We start from the raw sequence: 13058 nt of genomic DNA on the forward strand, positions 1-13058 counted from the left end.
AACAAGCATGAAGGCAGTTAAATGTAGTTGCTACCCACATCCAAACCAGCTGTATTAACATATGCTAGACATTCGCAAACTACATGCACCAAGCAATTCAAGTGAGCATAAAAACCACATGCAGTCCTCTAATTGGTAGCCCTTTATTGCCCATAGTCATCAGTTTATTCATGAGGGCTTCAGGATAGAGCACTCAGGACTCCAGTTTCACAACCAATGTGCTACTGGAGGTATGTCGATGATACCTTTTTTGCCTAGCCTCGCAGATTTTAGAACCATTTCAACTGTCTTCATCCCAGGGTTAAATTTACCATGGACGTTGGAAGTGATGGGAGGTTTCCATTTTTTAACATCGTGGTTTATAACAAACATGATGGTTCTCTGGGGCATAGTGTTCACAAAAAGCTGACACATACCAATCAGTATCTGTACACTAAGAGTTGCCATTCACCATTCCAGTGTTGCGGCATTCTCAGGACTCTGGTACGAGAACATATTTCTGACACAGTTTAACCCAGGAACTCATACAATTGACGGTTGTGTATGAGGAAAATGGACACTCTGAGAAGCAGATTTATTGGGATATGGAATTTGGACCATCCCAAGAGGTGCACAAAGAGAAGTATAGCTCTGTCATCTTTATTGCTTATGCTGGGGATATAGCGTTTAAGATTGGAAATATTCTGAGGAGTTTTAACATTAAGACTGGGTTCTGTCTGCCTTCCAAGATTAAGACATAACGTGGCTCTATCAGATATGATTTGGGACTTAGAAACCCTGCCAGATATAGAAATTCATGACAATGTGGAAAGACTTATAGAAGCCATTTGATTCTCACAGACCATGAAAGGCATGTGGAACGTCACTGCCGTACAAGTCTACAACAGTCAGAAAAATTGGTAGTAGTGAAACATTGTGTAAACAAGGGACAAGGAATGAAATTTAATGAGACACTGACAGTTGCCAGTACTTTCAGGTTTTGGAAAAGCATTTATAAAGAGTCAACCAAAATTGGGTTGGCAGATAAAATTATTAATAAAGGCAAAGGTTTCCCTCTTAGCAGGGGGTGAACCCTGTCCTAACTTGCATCAAGACATAACACACTTTTGTGTTCTAACAGGGGCAGCACCATCAGAACAGTCTCTGGGTCAACACAACTGTGTTGGCTGATGCACGTTCCAAATACAGTATGAAGGCCTATTTAGGATGATGATTTGTAGCCTTGGATCAGTTTTGGCAGGACTCATCATCATCATCGGCAGCAGCGGCTGCAGTATTCTCCTGAAGATGGTAGACGCATGGATCACCAAAATATAGAGTCATGATTTTATCATCCGGCAGCAAACCCCAGAAGACTATCAAGAATTATTACGCTGGAAAGTCTATGAAGTCACTATGTTAGAGTCAGTTCAGAAGACAGTATTATTTTCAAGTCTACTGCATCAGTCAAAACATCCAAGAGATGGTGCACATTTGATAGCTTCAGTTTAGATTTATCCTACAGCTTCTGTGCTTTGGAAACTGAGTAACCAAAAAAAATGGTTCAAATGGCTCTGAGCACTATGGGACTCAACTGCGGTGGTCATCAGTCCCCTAGAACTTAGAACTACTTAAACCTAACTAACCTAAGGACATCACACACATCCATGCCCAAGGCAGGATTTGAACCTGCAACTGCAGCAGTCGCACGGTTCCGGACTGCGCGCCTAGAACTGCGAGACCACCGCGGCCGGCTGAGTAACCAGGCAGAAAAACTTTGACATTGTGAGCAATGAGGTTCAGATTATAAAAAAAAAAAAACAGTGTGTTCAGTGTGTTGTAGTAACTTAACCAGCCACAACTCATAATTAAAGGCTCTGAGATGGAGCTGCATATTTTCCACAAAGATTTAAATAATGCAGGTCAACATTTTCAGAACTGTTGATACGCGATACTAACTGATGTTTTTTGAACAGGTAGTACCTAGCCTTAAGGCTGCACCTTAAACTGCTGCTTAGCTCTATATAGCAGCCATATGGGGGGGGTTCCTCAGTACATAGCTCTTATGGCTGTCCCGAAGGCTCTGGTGTTTTGTGTAAATGTGCCTTATCAACCTGCACACAAATTTCAAATTCCACTGGTTAAATCAAAAGACAATGAATAGAGTTACTGAAACTTCATGATCGAATCCTTGTCTCTGTGTGTCTCTATTGTGCTTTGACATGTCATAAATTGATACTAAGTATTATTGTTTTGATAGCATTCTAGACAGTTCTTCTTGTGTCTGCCATAGGCTATTCTGTCTACCGCTGGAATACGATTGCATATGGAACCAGAGTGCACTAGAGTACAGTTATACAAATATCACCACCTAGTGAGAATTTCATGAATGATTTGAGGAAAAAGCGCACAAAATATAACCCATGCACGAAATATATCCCGTTACATTAGTGTCCTTGCTTGCTGACTGTGGGTAACATATGTTATTAGCAAGTTTCTTTTTGTGAGTGTATTATCCCTGAGTTTAGTGAGTTTTGATTTCTTGCGAATAATAGCAGCATACATGAGCTCAGAAACAACACAATATGTGCAATTTATGAGGTAAAATTTTGGAATATGTGGTTAGGATGAAAGTAAAGGGAACTGGTGCACTCACACCCAATGTAAACATGAATCAAGAATGAGAACACGCAAGAGTATACACAAAATTTTAACAGGCAATGTGCAGAATGCAGTTGAGGGATTGTGTGTGCTATATCACTTAAACTGCATATTTTTGTAATGCACTGTTGCTCGGGTTGCTCTTGTCAGCCACTCACAGCACAAGATCTGTGACATCATGACAACATCCTTTTTTTGTCAAGAAAAGGCACAAATGCCACAGTTCAAGTGCAGAAAACATTAAACATCAGAAATTTAGAAATGAAAGTACCAAGAAAATTAAGTATGCAGTGCATTAAAGATCTCCCCAAAACGCATCTGTTGTAGTAAACTGTTGGGAAATGTGATGTTGGAGGATAAATGAACTACCTCTAGATTTTACCTTGGAGTCAGCCTTTGATGCTATTTAGTAGTTCCTTATGAAACAGAAAGACACTACAGTATGTAGACGTTTGGCTAGAGTATGATATTCCCCCCTGCCCCTCTAAAATATTGGTCGTGGTGACAGACTGTTCTGTAGCGTAGCCCGAGGTCAAGATTAGCTCCAATTGATAAATTTTGTAACCACCCCCAGTATGAAAACCATGAGATGTGCCTGAACTTAACCAATGACAACACACAAACGACTCCATTTAAAACCCCGACACATTGATATACTCAAACACGGGAAGGGATGGAAGACAGAATGATAAAGATTGCTGTCAAAACAGCTTCAATAACAATAAATAAGAAACATAGACGGTGAAACAAAGAATATGAGGAAGCTCTGACAAAACACAAGCAGCCATGTCAAGGGTGGTATTCACACTAGAAGGAAAATTCATTTTACCACTGTAGCATTTTCAAAAAATCTGTTTCTTAATTGGCTTAAAAGTTGTTTCAAACCTTCTAAAATATGGGACAAAAAATCTGATTCCCAGAGGTAAAAACTGTTCTGTGGAATTCTGAGCTGCTCCTCTAGTACCTCACATGTCACGAAACAGCCTACTTGCACCAGCTCGATACCCCTGTTGGGTCTGAGTGTAGTCAAAAGCATTTCCACAACAATGATACATTAGCAAGAGCAGGCATCATTTGCAGGTGAAGCAACTGTTAAACCTGAGTTTTTGGAAACAGCCATAAGTCACACTTAGTATTTTTTATTTACTGGTTTCACTCTTCAAATGAAGATCATCATCAGAATATACAGTTTGAAGTTGGCTGAAAGTACTGAAGATTAAAATGTCTGTTTACTGCAGTAAATGATGACACTGACAGGAGCAAAGATTACATTTAATCTGTGTTGTCAGCCAACTTTAAACACAATCTTTAGTGCTGTCGGCCAACTTTAAATTGTATGTTCTTAAAATTCTCTAGTTGTTGAGGAGCAAAACTGGTAAACAAAAAATACTAAGAGTGACTTGTGGCTGTTTTCAAAAACTTAATAACACATTAGCTTGGCATCAGTAAGCATCTGTATGTTTACAAAAGACCATTCTTTTACTTCGAATGTTGATTTTTCTGAGTAGTATCAACTTTTGATACTGTATTTGTGATCTTATAGTGTATAGTTTTGTCATTCAAGTGAGGAGGAGTGGTAAGAAAGTGTACTCAGGCAGAAAATGTACAAAAACATTGCATCCAAAAAGACATTGAAGCAGTATGTCGTTACTGCTAAGAAACTGAAAGACAGTGACCAGGATTTGGATGCGAATTATGGACTGAGCTACAGGATTATCAATTTTATTGCCATTTTCTCTGTTATTTCTCAACACATGAAATGTAAAACGTGCAATGCAGACATCATGTTGCAAGAATGAAGTTCTCAAGGCTTAAGCTCCACAATAATTATCGCTTGTCCCCACTGCCCAGAAACTGTTATACCAAGTAGTAAGTTTATATCGAACATATATGAAATCAACCATCCTAGCAAGATGCCTTCTTGGAATAGGGCTAAACAGAATTGTAAAGTTTTGTGTGTTCATGGAATTATCTTGACTGATATTTCTGTGATAAACTAGTGGATATGATTTAAATTGCAATGGCAACAGTATGACAGGCCAGTGGTAAGAGTTTCTAAAAGTAGAATTTTTCAATTTGTTCATGTCTTTAACACATTTCAAGACTCCAAATGCATTTTTCTCAGAATATGATATTTCAAAACAGCATACAGCGTAACTTTAATTTTCAATCTTTTTATTTGAAAATTTAACCTTGAAGTGAACCATATAAGGGATTTTCTATTAGTTATTTTAAACAATAATTATTAACAAATGACTGTCCTTTTTTGGTGAAAACTGAATGACTTCATTCAGATTCTTGCCAATTACACAAAACTCAGTTAACTTAAAATCCTCCACATTGTTCATTAGGTACACTCATGTGGATTACATAGATTTTTTTTTCTCTTTGTTTTCCAGATTCAAATAGGCACCAGTTATATTGCGTGCTGCTGTTCACCTCAAATTCAACATGCCTCAGGAGAATTACTGCAGTGTAATATTTTGTAACATTTTCCAACAAAAATGTTTTCTACATACAACCCCATCTCTCCTTTTGAAAGGAAAATGGAAAGTTAGCATTCCCAAACAAAGAAAATTGTGAATTATTAACTAAATATTTCATGAAATTATTATACTGTGATGAACCAAAAGAGAGACTTCCCACCTCAACATAGAAAGTGAAGTTCTTGTATAAAAGCCACCACATAAGGAGGAATTTTTAGAAACCATTCAATAAATGAAAAACAACAAAGTAGCAGGTGCATAATTACAGAAACCAGGCAAAGGAAATCTACTGCAGATGTTAAAACAAGTAGTGCAGAATATATGGCTAAAGAAAGAAATTTCAGATGATTGGAAGTGCACCTTAATTTATCCTTCACATAGGAAAGGAGATAAAACTCTTGTCCACAACTACAGAGTGTATCACTCTTACCAGTTACATACAAGATCCTTTTTAAAGTGCTGAAGCAGATCTTGAGTCTTACGCTCATTATCCAAGACAGAATAGTAAAATGCATGCCGTATGTTACTGTATTTGTGGACATCAAAAGGCATATGACTGTGTTGACATAACATCTTTGTTCCAAATATTGGAAGAGTTTTGTGTGGATGATAAAACAAGGAATGTAATTTGGTATATACTAATAAATACAAAAACTAAAGATAATTTTTAGTAGAGGTACCTGAAGTTTTTGATGTGTGAATGAGTGTTAGGCAAAGAGAGGTCTACCCCCTATTTCTTTCCACTGTGTTCTTGAAAAGATCCAATAATGGGAACAACAACTCAGAAAGAACGGAGCAAATGACAAGATGCAACTGGGCTACAAAAACAAGGATCTTACAATTCAATGTCTATCTCTTACTGACTGTCTTGAAACACCATCCGAAGACATAGTAATGGTAGCAATAACAATCAACATTTTGAAAATAACTGCAGGGAAAAACAGGCTTTAAAACATCTTAAGCAAAATTATAATACATGGCATATAAAACATTCTACATTTCATGAACATTTGTTACCGAAAAATTAAGAGTATGAATAAATTTAAATGTCTTGGTGAAGTAATGCAGATGAATGACTGTGACAGAGAGGCTAATAGACTCAGAGCAAGGAAGGTGGAAATGGACTTTCAGTTAAATAAAGATAAGAGTAATAAAACCGAAATGCTTATATGCAGCCTGGATGTAGTTAAGACAGGAGAAACAGAAAACATGGAAAGAAGCAGAGGGAAATCTGAAGAAATACACTGGGACAAATAAAACACAGCACGAATACAGGAACAGGAGTAATGATGATCACTACATCTAAATGTAACAATGAGAAAACAGAAGACATTGTTGTATGGATATATGGTTCAGGCGAATGAAAACAGGTTCTGAAAAGGAATTTTTGAACATGTCAACATCCTGGTGCAAGTAGCACCAAAAATCAGAAGTGTCTGAAAGAGATGAAGACTGAAGAACATGTAATTCTGAACAGAGATAGGTTTCGAAAGAAAAAGTTAGATTTTCATTTCCATCTTAAAAAAGAAAACTGGAGCAAAGTGGTCAGATGTATGGCAACAACAGCACTCTGATCAAATGAAAAATTACTGGAAAAACCAGAAGTAATTATTTATGTGGTCCATACAATGCATAAACTGAGTGGGGGTGGAGGGGTGGTGATGGACCAATAACCCTGCCGTAGAGTTAAAAAAAAACTTAAGGGAAGAATGGTCGGAAGAGATTCGTAAAGCATAAAATGTAAATCAAAAATTTAAAGCTTTCTTAAATATTTTCCTTAAGCACTTCCTGTTCTGTTTTTGTCCAAAATAATACTGATTAAAATTCAACAGGAGCAGAGACAATGAGCGAACAGCATGTGTGGTGAAGGGATTCGCTGCCAAGAAGAGAAAGACTCATCTACTTCAGAATGTAAGTAGCTGACAGAAGTTGGAATTAAATGGAATTAAAGTACCTCCTACTCTAGGCTGTTATCAAAAAATTAAAATGTGTGTACTGTACACAAAAACTAAAACATGTCAAGCATTAACCAAAATGAAATGGAAAATTACCACATTAACCAAAATGAAATGGAAAATTACCAAACAACAAATAATGAAAAACAGAAAACCAGATGATATCCATTTCATGGATAAAAGCTGAAACTGTTGGTCATCAAATTCAGTGATTACTTCCTCACAGTCACTGCAAAGACTTAACCAGTGAAAAAACAACCAGATACAAATGCATCAGATTTGCTATGAGACGCATTGTATACACTGCTGACAGACATTAGATGCAGATATTTAAACCTGAAGGAGATTTCAAAAAAATCATCATGTTGCTAAGGATTGTAATCATCCTGGTTGTGACAGTGCTTCTCATAGAATATCAAAATCTTATGCTGATTTCATAGGAACAATGAGGTTTTTTTAGTGAGTCAATGGTACAAGGGATATCCCTCAACAGGTCTGAATAAAAAATAATGATACCTATGTACAAAAAGAGAGACAAGAAAATAACCTGTAAATTCAAACTCCTGTTACCCAGTCCATGCTTTTGAAATCTTTTTTGAGACAGTGGCCTACAACAGAAAATTGGTTCATTTTGCACAGTGTAAATTGTGAACTGCCCCCAAGTTTAGCATTTGTTAAGAATTTTCTAAAGAAAACACCATACATTATCCCACAAATTAAGTCCTGACATAGTTTAACACCAAAAAGTCTTCTGTTGATACATTCCGAATCACCCACCACCTTCACTTGTGTAGTATATAAAACCCTAGTTGTGAAAAAAAAAAAAAAAAATATTATTGCTTTTGTGGCATCCCTCTTGCGTGGATTGAGTATTGGCTGTACAACAGGAAGCAAAAGGACACATTGGAAAATGACACCACAGGAATAAAACTGAACTCTCGATGGAGACACATGAGGTTCGATTCTGTTTCTGGCTGTGTTGTTGCTCCTAATCTGTATAAATAAGCTACAAGTGGACTTAACATTGTTTGATTTTGTCTCAATGTGGTGACTAAGACAAGATTGCTGGCTTATTTTGAATATTTTACATCCCTTTAACTTTTAGAATTACCTTCTAGGGTCAATGCAGCTAAAGCAAAGAAAATATTCATTCAGCAAAAGTGAGGTACTGGAATACCTACATTCACTTTCAGGCACACTTACCCTTTAATGGCATTTGTTGCTAATAAAGAAAATCAGTTTCAGATTTAGTTTGTATATAGAAGCACAATAAAAGATCAAAAAATAGTACCGATGCAGATTTCAACTCTTTGTCTAGGGTACAGAAAATGGTATTTTTTATTTTGACGCAAAGATCTTCCACAATCTGTTGCACAGAAAATAAGAAATTGAGAATCTCTATAAATTCAAAAGAAAATTTAAAATAACCTTGCTTGCTATTCCTCCTATAAACATCTGATCGTCTGGATTCATGGATTACAGGTTCCTGTTAGGAGCAGTAGTAACATAATGTAAATATCATTCACATATTGGGCCTAGGGCCTCTGTCGACTGACCGACTGCTATCTACGAGGCAGTCCAAGGAGTGAACTATGATTCTGGGATACATGATCAGCATGTCACCAATCACTACAGGCATTATTGCCACCAGACAAATCCTGATGATGCCACAGCTTCTCATATGACCTCATGAGGCTGAGTGGACCCCACCTTCCTGTTCCAGAAACATCCGAGAAGGGACAAGGGATCAAATCCGTCTCCTTCCACACCAACGGCAGCAATGTTAACCATTTAGCTATAGAGGTGGTCAGGAGTGTAACATTCACAGTAAAAAGACTTCTGTTCTTGCAGCATACACAGAAGTGTCAGTATATGACAAATAGCTACACAGTCATGCAGATGTTAAACAGCAATGGATAATAAATAGCTGCAGTTTAATGTAACTGAGAAAGTACCAGCTTGTTCCAAAGTAGAAACTTTCTCGTTAAACTTATTGCAACAGATTTCGCCTGAGTCAGTGTCAGCACTTTATACTACTTAATTTAATGTTATTAATAAAAAATTTCAAACAGCTGTTTTACTTTGTGAACATAACTTTTACCTCATTCTACATTCTTAAAAGGTTCTTCATGGGGGGATCTATGATGGACAATCAACTAAAAGTCAGCTAATGCTTATAATAACTAAAACTTTATTAACCTAAAAATGCATTAAGTTATAACGAAAGAGTGATCACTGGAAAATAGTGACAAAAATGTGTAACAAGATTGTAAAAAATATACTACACATATAACCACAATATGAAAAGAACAGATTGTAACTCATCACATACAGCAGGTGTTGTGTGGCAGACAGGCACAATGAAAAAAGACTGCTAGATATTACTAGCTAAGTCATTTATCAGGTTAGACAAAACAAAACTAACTCTCTCTCTCTCTCTCTCTCTCTCTCTCTCTCTCTCTCTCTCTCTCACACACACACACACACACACACACACACAGCGCCATGAGCCACTGTCATCAAAGGGTGCTAAGGGTTGGGCATTAGTGCCCGGAGGTGGAATTGGCCATGTGATTGCGCATGTACACTTGTGTGTGTGTGTGTGTGTGTGTGTGTGTGTGTGTGTGTGTGTGTTTTGTTTTGTTTACATGTGATGAAGGATTTAGATAATATCTAGCAGTCATTTTTCACTGTGCCTCTCTGCCTCTCAATGCCTCCTTTACATAATGACTACCATTCTATCCTTTTCATATTGTTTTTATCCTGTTCTGAATTTTCCACTCCTATAATGTGTATTTATAACATTGCTGTTGAACGTTGTCCTGATTCCTTCTGTTTTGTTTATAGGTTTTGATTTTTTTCTACACCATAAGATCGCTACTGGAGATGGAAATAGATTGCATGCTTCAGAAAAGACAAGTAAAGCTGCCTATCTAGCACTGTCTTCAAAGAAAAGAAACAAAGAAGTGAAAGTAAGCTTCACCAAACAGACACACACACAACCATTCATCATGGATAAAATGCAATTATATTTCAGTTCAGTATAAAATTCTCATTAAGTCCACATTTTTTCATTGCTAATGAGAATTCATATGCTCAAGGCATTTTTTTAAAAAAGTAATCCCCTGTATTTGCAAACTTTTCCATTTCCCCTCTTGTTTTCGTGGTTTTCAGTCCAGAGACTGCTTTGATACAGCTCTCTATGCTACTCTATCCTGTACAAGCCTCTTCATCTATGAATAACTAATGCAGCCTACATCCTTCTGAATCTGGTAACTGTATTCATCTCTTGGTCTCCCTCTTTGATTCTTACCCTTTGCACTTCCCTCCAGTACTAAATTGCTGATCCCTTGATGCCTCAGAAGGTGTCCTACCAACAGATCCCTTCTTCTAGTCAAGTTGTGCCACAAATTCCTCTTCTCCCCAATTCTATTCAGTACCTTCTCATTAGTTAAGTGATCTACCCATCTAAACTTCAGCATTTTGCTGTAGTACCAAATTTCGAAAGCTTCTATTCTCTTCTTGTCTAAACTGCTTATCATCCATGTTTCACTTTTGTACATGGCACACCATAAAAATACTTTCACAAAAGACATCCTGACACTTTAATCTATACTCAATGTTGACAAATGTGTATTCTTCAGAAACGCTTTCCTTGCCATAGGCAGTCTACATTTTATATATCCACTCTACTTCTACCAGCACTGTTATTTTACTCCCCAAATAGCAAAACTCATTTACTACTTTAATGTCTCATTTTCTAATCTAATATCCCCAGAATCACCTGATTTAATTTGACTACATTCCATTATCCTTGTTTTGCTTTTGTTGATGTTCATCTTATAACCTCCTTTCAAGACACTGTCCATTCTATTCAGCTGCTCTTCCAGGTCTTTTGCTGTCTCTGGCAGAATTACAATGTCATTGGCAAACCTCAAAGTTTTTATTTCTTCTCCATGGATTTTAATTTCTACTCCAAATTATTCTTTTGTTTCCTTTGCTGCTTGCTCAATACACAGACTGAATAACATCAGGGATAGGCTACAACCCTGTCTTACTCCCTTCTCAACCACTGCTTCCCTTTCACGTCCCTCGACTCTTATAACTGCCGTCTGGTTTCTGTACAAATTGTAAGTAGCCTTTCACTCCCTATATTTTACACCTGCCACCTCCAGAATTTAAAAGAGAGTATTTCAGTCAACATTGTCAAAAGCTGTCTCTAAATCTACAAATACTAGAAATGTAGGTTTGCCTATCTGTAACATATCTTCTAAGGTAAGTCATAGGGTCAGTATTGCCTTGTGTGTTCCAGAATTACTACGGAATCCAAACTGATCTTCCCTGAGGTCAGCTTCTACCAGTTTTTTCCATTTGTATGTAAGGAATTCATGTTAGTATTTTGCAACCATGACTTATTAAACTAAAAGTTCGATAATTGTCACACCTGTCAGTACCTGCTTTCTTTGGGATTGGAATTATCATATTCTTCTTGAAGTATGAGGGTATTTCACCTACCTCATACATCTTGCTCATCAGACGGAAGAGTTTTGTCATGGCTGGCTCTCCCAAGGGTATCAGTAGCTCTAATGGAATGTTGTCTACTCCTGGGGCCTTGTTTCAACTTAGGTCTTTCAGTGCTCTGTCAAATTCTTCATGCAGTATCATATCTTCCTCTCATCTTCATTTACGTACTCTTCCATTTTCACAATATTGCCCTCAAGTACATAGTCCTTGTCTAGACCCTCTATACACTCCTTCCAACTTTCTGCTTTCCCTTCTTTGCTTAGAACTGGGTTGCCATCTGAGTTCTTGATATTCATACAGACGGTTCTCTTTTCTCCAAAGGTCTCTTTAATTTTCCTGCAGGAAGTATCTGTCTTATCCCTACAGATATATGCTTCTACATCCATACATTTGTCCTCTAGCTATCCCTGCTTAGCCATTTTGCACTTCCTATCAATCTCATTTTTGAGATGTTTGTATTCCTTTTCGCTTGCACTTTTATATTTTCTCCTTTCATTAATTAAATTCAATATCTCTACTGTTACCTAAGGATTTTTACTAGCCCGTGTCTTTTTACCTACTCGATCCTCTGCTGCCTTGACTATTTCATCTCTCAAAGCTTCCCATTCTTCTTCTACTGTATTTCTTTCCCCTGTTCTGGTCAGTTGTTTCCTAATGCTCTCTCTGAAACTCTATACAACTTCTGGTTCTTTCAGTTTATCCAGGTCCCATCTCCTTAAATTCCCACCTTTTTGCGGTTTCTTCAGTTTTAAACTACAGTTCATAACCAATAAATTGTGGTCAGAGTCCACATCTGCCCTTGGAAATGTCTTACAATTTAAAACCCGATTCCTAAATCTCTCTCTTAACATTATATAATCTGTCTGAAAATTTCCACTGTCTCCAGGTCTCTTCCATGTACACAACCTCCTTTCATGATTCTTAAACCAAGTGATAGCTATGATTAAGTTATGCTCGGTATAAATTCTACCAGGCAGCTTCCCCTTTCATTCTTTAACCCCAGTCCATATTCAGCAGCTACTTTTCATTCTCTTCCTTTTCCTACAATTGTATTCGAATCCTCCATGACTACTAAATTTTTGTCTCCCTTAAATATCTGAATAATGTCTTTTATCGCAGCAAACATTTCTTCAATCTCTTCATCATCTGCGCAGCTAGTTGGCATATAAACTTGTACTACTGTGGTAGGCATGGGCTTCGTGTCCATCTTGGTTACAATAATGCATTCAGTATGCTCTGTTTGTAGTAGCTTATCAGCGTTCCTATTTTTTTATTCATTATTAAACCCACCTCTGCATTACTGTTGTATGATTTTGTATTTATGACCCTTTATTCACCTGACCAGAAGCCTTGTTCCCCCTGCCAACGAACTTCACAGTCACAACTATATCTAACGTTAACCTATCCATTTTCCTTTTTATATTTTCTAACCTACCTGCCCGATTAAGGGATC

At 37.2% G+C, this 13058-nt stretch overlaps 1 protein-coding gene across 1 annotated transcript in view; it reads right to left on the reverse strand.

The window, feature by feature from the left end:
• The window catches only part of LOC126195200 (protein furry), a 1217589-nt gene that overhangs the window by 1112847 nt on the left and 91684 nt on the right, over positions 1 to 13058 (reverse strand). The gene's annotated exons all lie outside the window — the stretch shown is intronic.

This window comes from Schistocerca nitens, chromosome 1, assembly GCF_023898315.1.
Source record: "Schistocerca nitens isolate TAMUIC-IGC-003100 chromosome 1, iqSchNite1.1, whole genome shotgun sequence".
Lineage (NCBI taxonomy): Eukaryota > Metazoa > Arthropoda > Insecta > Orthoptera > Acrididae > Schistocerca > Schistocerca nitens.